We start from the raw sequence: 10,524 nt of genomic DNA, 5'->3' as shown, positions 1-10,524 counted from the left end.
TAGACAGGACTCCCAGGAAGGTGACAAGCAAAGACCTAATTTCTCCAAGCTGGGGGATATCCTCACGTGAATGAAATAGGCATTTCAGTGTGGCTTTGTAGTCCTAGGGCTCGAAAGACATTCAGCTCTCTGTTGTCCACGCCACGTCTCTGCTCTGAAGCAAAGCCTTTGCACACAGGGGGTCTTGGGCGCTTGGGACCAGGTTTCCTTAGGGCAGGGACGAGCTTGCCTGCTTCCACAGCTGCAGGGCTTCAGCCCAAACGTGCAGCAATGGCCTCCGCCAGGGCCACAGGCAGGAAGAGCTGGAGCTGCTCCTGAGGAGACAGAGCTATGACATGGTTGCAGAGCTCAGGACAGCTGCTCTTCAAGGACAGCATCCTCCAAGCTCAGCAAGGCTCCAGATCAAAACTCCCTCTGAACTTGAAAGGCCATTGAAGGGCACCAGAAGGAGCGTTCACTGCTTCAGGCACAGTTAAAGAAGAACCAAAGATGCTGTGTGGCCACTGCTGAATGTGGTGAGAGCAGGAGCAGATAGATCTGAGGTTCTCTGTGTCCTCTTTGCCTCAGTCTTCCCCAGCAAGGTCTGCCAGGCCTCTGGGACTCAGGGCAGGACTCTGGAGGAGATCAAGCAGCTGTGCATGGGGATCAAGTCAGGGATCACTTGAGCCAACGCGATCCTTACCAGTCAAGGGGACAGGAGGAGTGGCATCCCAGGGAGCTGAGAGAGCAGCCCAAGGTCACAGTGAAGCCACTCTCCATCATCTTTCAAAGGTGGTGGTGTCTGTGGGGATTCGCTGGTGACACACAGCACCCAAACCTTGCACGCACCTTTCAAAACTGCCCCAAGGATGTGCAGAGGAGCGGAAGGCTGTGCCCCAGATCGTGTTCCCTCAGATCCCATTTCTGGGGGTCTGAAAGAGAAGGTGACTGGATTTACTGGATTTAGCTTGTCTCTCGCCATCTTCTTTGCTTTTGGTGATGAAAGGACAGGACTGCTGGACACAGGGAGACCAGTGGTTATCTTTTAACCTGGAAGTCAGTGAAGTTCTCAACATCACCCCACAGAACATTCTTGTGCCCAAATTCAGATATTATAGTCTGCATGGGTGGATAAGTAGATGGGTAAATAACCAGATGGATGGTCGGGCTCAGAGGGACGTGATCAATGCGTGGTACTCTGCCTGCAGGCATCGAGCTAGTAGGGTCCTGCAGGGGTCTGTCCTGCCACTTGCCCTCTTTACCAGTTTTTAATGACCTGGAGAATATGAGCGAGTAGCATTTGTAGATGGACACCATATTGAGGAGAGCAGACACCGCACTGGAGGGCAGGCCTGCCATCCCAAAGGACAAAGACAGGCCAGAGGGATTCACAAAAAGTAACATCTCGATGTCCAGTAAAGACAAATCTGAAGTCCTGCCTTGAGGTGCACCAATCCCGTGCAATGACAGAGGCCAGGGGCTGTGTGTCTTCGTAGCAGCTCTGCGGGAAAGGCTCTGGTGATCCTTGATTTCATTAGGCAAAACGGGAGCCATCACTAACGAAGGCCAATGGCATCATTTGCTTCTCTCTTCATTCCTTGATATTACAAGTGCTTCTCTTTTATTACCCTAATACCCTCCAAAAAGAACAGCCTACCCTCTGAAACCTTTCCCCATTGGCCGTGCATTTCTTCTTTCGTTCCCTCTTTTGATATTTCTGAGATGGTTGCTGTGGGAGTTTTCAACCTTGGGTAGCAGCTCCATTAAGCACATCATTCTCTTTCAGTCCTTGGAGTGTCCTGCGGTTCCCCATCTTGTTATCTTGTTTGAGACACTGACCCACAAACCTTAAATGCTGACGTGTTGGAGTTTCAGTCCAGAGGGACCTTGACACACATGGGGACATGGCCAACAGAAACCTCCTGAAGTTTTAAAGGCAAAGGGGGCAAAGTCTGCACTGGGTCAGAAGAACCTCGTGCATCAGGACCGGCTGTGACCTGACTGGCTGAGGATTGTTCTGAGGAGAAGGGCATGGGAGTTCTGATGGATGCCCTAGGAGCCGATGGGTTTCCCTCTTGAAAGGAGGATGGAGAAACTGGAGAAGGTCCAGAGGAAGTGTGTTACCATGGGCTTAGGAGCCTAAAGCACATGAGGTGTGTGGAGAGGCTGAGGCAACTGGGCCTCTTTAGTCTGCTGAAGGGGAGGCAGAGGGCAGTCTAAAAGTAGGCGACACCTGCCTGGAGCGGTGGTGGAGCCAAGCTCTTCTGCAATGGCAGATGGTATGGCAGAGACAACAGCCACAAGGCTTCTTCCTGGGGGCTTCAAACTTGGCTTCAGGAAAGACTGGCTAGGAGGGTGATGCTGCAGTGCAGCAGGACACCCAGAGACTCTCTGTGCTCTCCATCTTTGGAGGTTTTCAGGTTTCAACTCTACAAATTCACAGCCGAACCTGACCCGCGGTTGGTGATTCCCGAGCCTTTGGTGGGAGCCTGGACCGGAGACCCCCAGTAGTCCCTTTTCCCACCATCTCTTCCATGCCCTTGTGCCTTGCAGTGTGCCCCAGCTGGAAGTGAGGGTCTCTACAGCTCTGGCTCCTGGCACAATTCAGGGTGGAATTGCTCTGTCCTCAGGAGGTCTCCAGTCCTACCTTTGCTTCCAAGCAGGGCCAGCTCCCAAGTCCGAGCAGGTTGCTCAATTAATGTCAGCATCGCTGTGCACAGTCTGCCCATGAGCCAGGCAGTGATGCCACCAGTGCAGAAATGCAGATGAGGCATTGGACCAGCTCCTTGAACCCACCAATCGCTATGCCATGCCTCCTGAGATTCCTGGGAACACCTAAGCATTTTGTCCACGGAAGTGTGACCTCTCTTTCGATGTCCTGTGAGAGAGAGAAAAATAGGTGAAGCTGTAGCATCTGAACTCACAAATTCTGTGTCAGTAAAGAGAAAGTCCCACAGCCTGTGGGATGTTCTCCTTCTCTGGTCCTCTGGGAAGCTGGGTTTCTTGGGTCTCTTGGCTCGAGCCTGCTGCATTCCCGTGTCCAGCAAGGGTAAAAGTTCTGGTTCAGGCATCAACCTTCTGCCCATTCTGCCTGGAGAGCCAGGAGAGTTGTGTCACACAACAGCCAGTGTCAGAGGGAAGATGGAGGTAATGTGAACTGAAATGCTTTTGACTCAAACGGAAGGTCAAGTCCTGAGCTGGCAGGACATCATTGGCTGCAGTTAGACATAAGTTACCTACACGACTGTAAGTTCAGCCCTCGTTGGCAGGGTTTCTCACACAGCTCACGGAGGAGGGCAGGGTGTTGGGGAGAGGGGAGACGTTTCAGCTTCCCAAATCCCAGGACAGTGCCCAAACCATCCTTCCCGTAGCCTGAGATGGCCTCTGTCAAAAATCCTTCAATAATCCTTCAGGTGTTTGTGTGATTTCTCTAAAAATATCAGTATCTAGGGGAAAAAAAAAAAGCCTTAATGTGACGAAATACAAATTTCTATAACATTCGCATCCAGAGGGTAGTGGCCAACGGCTTACTGTCCAGAGGGAGATCGGTGGCAAGTGGTGTCCCATAGGGGTCCCTACTGGGACCAGTACTTTTTAATATCTTCATCAATGACATAGACAGTGGGATCGAGTGCACCCTCAGCAAGTTTGCAGATGACACCAAAGCGAGTGGTACAGTTGACACACCTGAGGGAGAGGATGCCATCCAGAGGGACCTGGACAAGCTGGAGAAGTGGGCCTGTGTGAAGTTCATGAGGTTCAACAAGGCCAAGTGCAAGGTCCTGCACCTTGGTCGGGGCAACCCCCAATCCCCGATATCAATACAGGCTGGGGGATGAAGGGATTGAGAGCAGCCCTGCTGAGGAGGACTTGGGGGTCCCGGTGGAGGAAAAGCTGGACATGAGCCAGCAATGTGTGCTCACAGCCCAGAAGGCCAACTGTATCCTGGGCTGCATCAAAAGCAGCGTGGCAGGCAAGTCGAGGGAGGGGATTCTGTCCCTCTACTCCTCTCTGGTGAGACCCCCCCTGCAGTGCGGCGTCCAGCTCTGGAGCCCTCAGCACAGGACGGACATGGAGCTGTTGGAGCGGGTCCAGAGGAGGGCCACAAAAATGATCAGAGAGATGTAATGCCTCTGCTGTGAAGAAAGGCTGAGAGAGTTGGGGTTGTTCAGCCTGGAGAAGAGGCGGCTTTGGGGAGACCTGATTGCAGCCTTTCAGTACTTAAAGGGGGCTTGTAAGAAAGATGGGGAGAGACTTTTTAGCAGGGCCTGTTGCAACAGGACAAGGGAGAATGGTTTTAAACTAAAAGAGGGTAGGTTTTGAGTAGATAGAAGGAAGAACTTTTTTACAATAAGTGTGGTGAAACACTGGCACAGGTTGCCCAGAGAGGTGGTAGATGCCCCATCCCTGGAAACATTCAAGATCAGGTTGGACGGGGCTCTGAGCAACATTGACTTTCTCACTGTGGAAGTTCGAGAAAGCTGGATTTCTTGACTCACTGGAAAAGAAGGCTTTGGGGAGACCGTAGAACAGCCTGCCTACACGTACCAGGAGGTAAACCGGAAGAGTCAGGCTCTTCATTGTTGCGCATGATGGGATGATGAGGGCCAATGATCAATGAGGTTTCCCAGAGAGTAGGTGCCATCTCCATCTTGGGAGGGTTTGAAGCCCAACGTGAATAAAGGCCTGTGCAACCTGGTTTGACCCCACAGATGACCCCACTGTGAGCAGGAGGTTGGACTAGAAAGCTCCTGAGGTCACTTGCAGCCTGAACGTTTCTGTGTTTCCATGCACTATGGTATTTCTCTTGATGATTTTAGGGAAAGCCCTCCAGTTCCCCATGACCATGGAAGTAGGTCAGGTGTAAATATGGTCAGATCAATCTCAGCTTTCTTGTCGCACTCCAGTCAGTCTTTTGCAGGTGAAGGGCTTCACCTTGCATTTCCTTTTGCCCTCTTTTGCCCCTCCCAAGGTCTTCCCTTTGATCGTGCTCATGCCCTTCCATGCAAACAGTCCACCTCTGGTTACCCTTTCCTCATCAGACATGGTTTGTCTTGCTTTGTACCCTCATGTGGTGTTTCTGAGATGGTCACCATGGTAACACCTATCTTGGCTTGCAATTTCATTTAACTCAATTTCATTGAGGCAGGCTCAGACTTGACTGGCTGAAGAGCAACCTCAAAGAAAAGGGCCTGGGCATTACAAGGGATGCCATAGCAGCCGGTGGTGCTAAACAGGAATAGAGCCATGTGCATATGGGGCTGCACTGGGAGGAGTGTGGCCACCCAGATGAGGGGAGTTGTCGTCCGTCTTGACTCAGCACTGGTGTGGCCACATCTGGAATAGTGTGCCCCAGTGTGGGGCTCCCCATTCTGGAGGAATGGCAAGAAACTGGGGGTGATCCAGAGGAGGTCTGCAAGGTGGGGTTAGGGGCCATGTGGGGAGAGATTGAGAGACCTGGGCTTCTTTGGCCTAGTGAATCGGAAGATCTGGGGAGTGCAGTATCATGTAGGCCATGATAGCTTGAAAGTTGCTTTCAGAGGAGGTGGCACCTGGGAAAGAGCATGAGAAAGGAAACCCATCAAAAACTGGAGTTTGAGAGGTGCAGACTGGCCATGAGGAAGAAAGAAACGTCACTGCAAGGGTAGTGCTGTGGTGCAACAGGTCACCCAGAGGGAGTCTGGATGAGGAACAGAGTCTGTTTCAAGGAACAGTCGCCAGTGAGGACAGAGAGACATCAGTACAGGTAGGAAGATGCTGTGGCGGGGGAAGCAGGGTATCTACAGCGTGAAGAGAAAGAGGCATAGGCATGGGAAAGTGTAGGACAGCCTGCGGTAGAGGTGGCCAAGGGTGCTGGCAAGTTCCTGACACAACTGAGGCCTTGGTCCCCTTCGCTATGGCTGCCAAGGCCTGTGAGGAGACACATTGTCCTCATGCCACCGGAGCCTCCTTGCCTCCTTGTACCCTGGCAGAGAGGCCAAGCAGTGCGATACCGTTGTCCTTCACTCGGCATTGCACATCCCACATCCCACCGCCCCAGGAAGAGCCCTGAGTCACACGTGAGGGACACGATCTCCCTTCCCAAGGGCTGGGGGTCAGGGCTTGGTGTTTGCCTTGAAAAACACCTCAAGTCTTGACAAAGCATCAGAGCCACTTGCACTCTGCCTTTGCCTGCCCGTCAGCACTGCTGCCAGTTTTCTGCTGTAACGAGCCCACGAGGAGGCTTTCTCAGTAATGGCCCTCAGTAGGACCCCTCAATGCTTCAAGGTACTTTGGGTTTTGCTTCTGACTTTGACTTCTGGAGAGGTCATCTCCTCTCAGCATCTCAGGTTCATGGGCTCAGCACCAAAGGCACCCTGGGGCTCATTACAATGCAGAAAGCCCTAATGTGCCTTGCTGCTCCTACACTTTTGGTCAAGTCTTCATGTCTTGTACAGCTGATTGGAGATGTTTCAGTGAGGGAGGTTAAGAGGAAGAGTTCAGTGAGTACTTAATAAAAAATCAGTTCTGCTTCTTAAGGCTACTTTGTCTCATTTTTCAACCTCCTGAAGAAGGGCTATAGATCCAAGCTGTCTCCTAGGGAGGTCTGGAAAGGAAGGAAAAGCAGCCCCTTGAGGTCTGTATGGACAACCTTGCTCCTCACCTCCCCAAGCCCACCCATGCCCTCATCGGCCACCTGGGACTTGCATCACTTTTCTTCACACCAGACTTCTCCACTGCAGCTGGGTGTTACAGCTCCTTTACCCCAGCTCCCCCCGTTTTCCTTAGAGAACTGGGCTGCCCACAGGCACAGAAAGGTTTCTCTTCATTACCAACAAACAAAAGTTAAACATGACACAATTTAATAAACTTTAAAACTTTCTCCCCAGCTGTATGCTACGTCCAAGCAGATCTAATGTGGTCCACCTTTCACAAGGGATTTCCATACAAGAACAGTTTTAGACAGAGAGATAATGGGGCCAGTAGCCTGGAATTAGAGGGGAAGGAAGCCAAACAGCTGGGATCACTTTCCAGGGAAGGGGGCATTGACAAAGCGATTGGAAAAGGGGCACAAGCCCTCAGCCTCTGGAGGCGACTGCTGTCAGGCATGAAGGAAAGGTATCCCTTCAAGGAAGATGTTCTATATCGCCTAGGCAAATGGACCACTATGGAGAGAGGTATCCAGTACCCGAGAGAATTAGGTGTGCTGGAGGTGGTTTATAGTGACCTGGAAAATGACCAAACGCCCAAAGATCCAGATGAAGTCCAGTGCGCGCGACCCATGTGGCGCAAGTTGGTACGGAGCGCACCAGCATCGTGTGCCAATTGTACTGTCCTGGAAAGAGGAAGAAGCACCAACGGTGGATGACGTGGTTGGCAGACTCCGGGAATACGAAGAAACTGTCTCCTCCTCCCTTGTCTCGGCTGCGGAGAAACTGTCCCGGGAGGTCCAGCAACTCAAAGAGGATATGTCTTATTCTCCACCTGTACGGACCAGTATCTCAGCCATTTGGAGTCAGCGTTCTTCTGCTCAAGAGAGAGGATATAGAAAGTACACATGACGGGGCTCCCTGTGGTTTTACCTGCTTGACCATGGAGAGGACATGAGGAAGTGGGATGGAAAACCTACCTTGACCCTAGAGGCACGGGTATGTGAGTTGCAAGGAAAAACAATGACACAAGGGGGTTCTCCCAGGAAAAATGCTGCTCCAGTTGTCAGGAAAAACCTGTCTCACGACGGTCCAGTTTCCAGTGAACAGTTCCCCAGAAACAGTAGAAAGGCTGATCTTACTTAGCATTGTAATGAAGAAATTCTTGACTTATGTTTGCAAGATGTGAGAAACGGATTCTATGATAAGGACTGGAGGGGCCCTGCCTCCGGCCAGGTGGAGGAAAGGGACAACCGGGTTTACTGGACTGTGTGGATTCGATGGCCTGGCACATCAGAACCACAGAAGTATAAGGCTCTAGTAGACACTGGTGCACAGTGTACCCTGATGCCATCAAGCTCTAAAGGGGCAGAATCCATTTGTATTTCTGGAGTGACAGGGGGATCCCAGGAGTTAACTGTATTGGAGGCTGAAGTGAGCCTAACCGGGAACGAGTGGCAGAAGCACCCCCTTGTGACTGGCCCAGAGGCTCCGTGCATCCTTGGCATAGACTACCTCAGGAGAGGGTATTTCAAGGACCCAAAAGGGTATCGGTGGGCTTTTGGTATAGCTGCCCTGGAGACGGAGGAAATTAAACAGCTGTCCACCTTGCCCGGTCTCTCGGAGGATCCTTCTGTTGTGGGGTTGCTGAGGGTTGAAGAACAACAAGTACCAATCGCTACCACAACAGTGCACCGGCAACAATATCTCACCAACTGAGACTCCCTGCTTCCCATCCATGAGCTGATTCATCGACTGGAGAGCCAAGGAGTGATCAGCAAGACCCGCTCACACTTATAACAGCCCCATATGGCCAGTGCGAAAGTCCAATGGAGAGTGGAGACTAACAGTAGACTACCGTGGCCTGAACGAAGTCACGCCGCCACTGAGTGCTGCCGTGCTGGACGTGCTGGAACTCCAATACAAACTGGAGTCAAAGGCAGCCAAGTGGTACGCCACAAGTGACATTGCTAATGCCTTCTTCTCCATCCCTTTGGTGGCAGAGTGCAGGCCACAGTTTGCTTTCACTTGGAGGGGCGTCCAGTACACCTGGAACCGACTGCCCCAGGGGTGGAAACACAGCCCTACCATTTGCCATGGACTGATCCACACTGCACTGGAACAGGGTGAGGCTCCAGAACACCTGCAATACATGGATGACATCATTGTGCAGGGCAACACAGCAGAAAAATTTTTTGAGAAAGGGAAGAAAATAATTCAAATCTTTCTGAAGGACGGTTTTGCCATAAAACAAAGTAAGGTCAAGGGACCTGCACAGGACATCCAGTTTTTAGGAATAAAATGGCAAGATCGACATCGTCAGATCCCAACAGATGTGATCAATAAAATAACAGCCATGTCTCCACCAACTAGCAAAAAGGAAACACAAGCTTTCTTAGGCGTTGTGGACTTTTGGAGAATGCATATTCCAAATTACAGTCAGATCGTAAGCCCTCTCTATCACGTGACCAGGAAGAAGAACGACTTCAAATGGGGCCCTGAGCAACGACAAGCCTTTGAACAAATTAAATGGGAGATAGTTGATGCAGGAGCCCTTGGGCCAGTCCGGGCAGGACAAGATGTAAAGAATGTGCTCTACACCGCAGCCGGGGAGAATGGCCCTACCTGGAGCCTCTGGCAGAAAGCCCCAGGGGAGACTCGAGGTCGACCCTTAGGGTTCTGGAGTCGGGGATACAGAGGATCGGAGGCCCGCTACACTCCAACTGAGAAGGAGATATTGGCAGCATATGAAGGGGTTCGAACTGCTTCGTAAGTGGTTGGTACTGAAGCCCAGCTCCTCCTGGCACCCCGACTGCCGGTGCTGGGCTGGATGTTCAAAGGGAGGGTCCCCTCTACACATCATGCAACCGATGCTACGTGGAGTCAGTGGGTCGCACTGATCACACAACGGGCCCGAAAAGGAAACCCCAGTCGCCCAGGAATCTTGGAGGTGATCATGGACTGGCCAGAGACAAACTACCAGAAAACGAGAAGCAATATGCCCTGTTCATTGATGGGTCCTGTCGCCTTGTGGGAAAACATGGGAGGTGGAAAGCTGCTGTATGGAGTCCTAAATGACAAGTCTAAGAAACTGCTGAAGGAGAAGGTGAATGGAGCCAGTTTGCAGAGGTGAAAGCCATCCAGCTGGCCTTAGACATTGCCGAACGAGAAAAATGGCCAGTACTTTATCTCTATACTGACTCATGGATGGTGGCAAATGCCCTGTGGGGGGGGTTGCAGCAGTGGAAGCAGAACAACTGGCAGCGCAGAGGTAAACCCATCTGGGCTGCCGCATTGTGGCAAGATATCGCTGCCTGGGTAGAGAACCTGGTTGTAAAAGTACGTCACGTAGATGCTCACGTACCCAAGAGTCGGGCCACTGAGGAACATCAAAACAAGCAGCAGGTGGATCAGGCTGCTAAGATGGAAGTGGCTGAGGTGGGTCTGGACTGTCAACATAAGGGTGAATTATTTATAGCCCAATGGGCCCATGACACCTCGGGCCATCATGGAAGAGAGGCAACATATAGATGGGCTCGTGATCGAGGGGTGGACTTAACCATGGACGCTATTGCACAGGTTATCCATGAATGTGAAACATGCGCTGCAATCAAGCAAGCCAAGCGAGTAAAGTCTCTTTGGTATGGAGGACGATGGTTGAAATATAAATATGGGGAGGCCTGGCAGATTCGAAGCCACCGAGGCGAAAGGCTCTGGAGCGGAGAATCGCGCCGGGGGACCCTTCCCGAAGGGGAAAACCGCGGCAAAAACCGCAAAGGCAAAAGCGCAGGGAGCGAGAGTGTGCCCTAGCCCCCCTCCTCCAAGCCGGAGGAGTGAGCTCCTGACGAGCAGCAGCTCTGACTCAGCGCGGGCGGGGACAGGAGGGACGGCGGCAGTTCAAATCCCAGGGCACCCG

The sequence above is a fragment of the Calonectris borealis genome, unplaced genomic scaffold, assembly GCF_964195595.1.
Source record: "Calonectris borealis unplaced genomic scaffold, bCalBor7.hap1.2 HAP1_SCAFFOLD_49, whole genome shotgun sequence".
NCBI lineage: Eukaryota > Metazoa > Chordata > Aves > Procellariiformes > Procellariidae > Calonectris > Calonectris borealis.
This window is presented reverse-complemented; position numbering follows the sequence as displayed.